The sequence below is a fragment of the Lolium perenne genome, chromosome 2, assembly GCF_019359855.2.
Source record: "Lolium perenne isolate Kyuss_39 chromosome 2, Kyuss_2.0, whole genome shotgun sequence".
NCBI lineage: Eukaryota > Viridiplantae > Streptophyta > Magnoliopsida > Poales > Poaceae > Lolium > Lolium perenne.
The window spans coordinates 166,897,542-166,900,346 of NC_067245.2; positions in this window are offsets into that span (position 1 = coordinate 166,897,542).

Sequence of the window (2,805 nt, forward strand, 5' to 3'; positions counted from 1 at the left end):
TCGGGTTCTGCACCCGACTTGACCGGTCTGACGCCTGGGCTCTGCCGCCGGTTCGTCTGGTCACATCAATGTTCCCTCCGGATTCGATGCGGTCGTGGGCGACGTGGTGTGGCGGTTTCTGGTAACGGTAGTGGTCGTGGGGGGAGTTAATGCGCAGAGGATCCGGGCGACGTGGCCACGATCGCCACTTGGAGGTTAATCGTCCGCCGCGGTCGGCTATAAATGCCGCGGGGGAGGGTACCGAGGCGGCCACTTGCCTCACTTCGTCTTCCTCGCGCTCCCACTCTTCTCGCTCTCTTCTTCGCGCTCGAGCCCGCTGCTGCTCCGGCGAACGCCTCCCGCTGGTGAACTCCGGCGAGCGAATCTCCACCGATCCACCGCCGCTACTCCGTCGAGCCGGCGCCACGGGGCCCCGCGTTTCAACGGAGCGTCCTCCGCCGCCGTCGTCGCCGCCGCCGTCGCAAGGTTCTTCCTCGCCTTTTCGCCTTTCGTGGTCATCTTCTTCTCCTTCCTCGACAATGGCCTCCGCCAGCGGATCGTGGAGGGGCTCGTACATGCGGGAGGACGACATCAAGCGGCTGGTGCGCCTCCGCCAGATCCCGCGGTCGGTGGTCACGCGGGTGCCCGGCGAGGAGACGGAGCCCGAGCCGGAGCCCGGCGAGCGCGTCGTCTTCGGCGCGCATCTCGATCGCAGGCTAGGCCTGCCGGCCTCCACCTTCTTCCGGCAGTTCCTCGACAACTTTGGCCTGCAGCCGCACCACCTGCCGGCCAACGCCTGCATCCTCCTCAGCTGCTACGTGGCCTTCATGGAGGCCTACGCCGGCTTGTGGCCGGATATCGACTTCTGGAGCCGGCTGTTCTACCTCAAGGCCCAAACCACTGAGGGCCGCCTGCGGGCCTGCGGCGCCGCCTCGATCTACACCCGGCCGGGTACGCCCTTCCCCAAAATCCCCACCGTTGACTCGGTGAAGAATTAGCAGATGTCGTTCTTCTACGTGCGCAACGAGGGCCAGCTCGTCGACCGGATCAACTTGCCGGAGTTCAACCCGGCTCCTCCAGTCGGCCGGATCAACTGGAGCTACAACGCCCGCACGGAGGACCCGGACGCTGAAGTGAATCAGCTCTGGGACTTCCTGGGGGCGGCCGTCTCGAATGGGCTGACCGCCGAGGACCTCCTCTGCACCATCGCCGAGCGCCGGGTGCTGCCGCTCCAAATGCGCACCCACAAAATAGGGCATATGTCCGGCCGGTTTGACCCGAACCGGACGTCCAAGGCGCTGCTCTCCAAGGCCCAGGTGGCCAGCCGGGTGAATAACATCACCAAGGCAAACATGCCGGACGAATGGAACTACGGGCTGCCGCCCCACGACAGGGACCACCAACCCGAGCGGGTAAGCTTTCTGTTTTCGCCGGCTTCCGGCTTGCGGCTGCGAGGCCGACTTCCTTTTGCTTCTGCCGACTTCCGGCTTGTTGTTTGCTCATGTTTTCTGTTTTTCTAGCTCTTTGAGCGCCAGAACGTCGAGGACGGCGACCCGGCGACGAGGAGGTGGACGCCGGACCACGTCGATCCGGCTGACCAAGCCGGCGACCAGGCCGGCGACGACGACCTGCTGCAGGCGCCTGATCTAGGCGGCCAGGGGGAGCACAATCCGCCCCCTTCACCGGAGCAGCAGGAGGACGAAGAGCCGGCGACGTCCGCCACGGGGCCAATCCCCGCCGTGCCTCTGCGCGCGAGGCCGCCAAGCACCACGGCGACTTCGGCGCCCAAGGGGAAGAAGCGGGCCAGCGAGCCTCGCTCTACTGCCGCCTTGGAGGCGAAGGCGAAGAAGCTCCACCGGCAGCAGCCGAAGAAGGTTCCGGAGCAAGCCGGGTGAGCTCTCTTTCTCTTTCTTGTTTGATTCCTTTTCTTTCCTTACTCTATATGCTTATCTTCTCCTTGTTTGTCCGGCTAGGGCCCCCATCAAGTTTGCCCAGGGCGGCGGCTCCCGGCAGACTCTGCGCGTCGTGTCGCCGCCTCCGCGCCAAAGGAGGGAGCCGACGCCACAGCCCCCATCGCGCGCACCTACGCCGCCGCCGCCTGCGGGTACTCCGCCTCCCGCAGGGGCGCCTTCCTTCGCCGTGCCGCTGGCCTCAGCGCCTGATCGCGGCACGCGGGCCGAACCGACGCGGCAGCCGACGCTGGATGGCATGTTCCCGCGCCGGACTCGTCTTACGGACCCCACCGCCGGGGCCGGCCGGGGCATGCCGCCTTCGACCGGAGCCGAAGCCGGCAGGGCTGCGCCGCCTGCGACCGGAGCCGGAGCCGTGCCAAGCGTGGTGGTGCTGGATGAGAGCCCGGAGGGGCACCTCGAGCGCCGGAGACGGCTGCGCCGGCTGGGCCATCTGCTGCGCCCGGAGCGTCGCCACCGCCGGAGCCGACGACAGAGGAGCCGGCCAGGCAGGAGCCGGCAAGGGATGAGCCGGCGCGCACGGAGGGCGCCGACTCGCGCGCGCTGGTGAGGACGGGAGCCCCATCGGCGCCGCAGCAGGGCCTGCACGTGGCCAAGGGCGCTCTCCTTCTTCAGGTGCCGTCCGCCTCCGACTCCAGCCTTGGCTCGGCTGGCACTATGGAGCAGGCGTGGCTCCGCGCCGACTCCTACGAGGTGACCAGCCGGGAGGGGAACCCCGGCCAAGCATCGGTGGAGATGTTCTTCTCCAGCCTGCAGGCCAACCTCAAGGCCAGGGCTGCCGAGGCCGCGGCCAACGTTGCCAAGGTGGAGGAAGCCGGCAAGGTAAGCTTCATCTGTTTTTTGATTTGGTTATCAT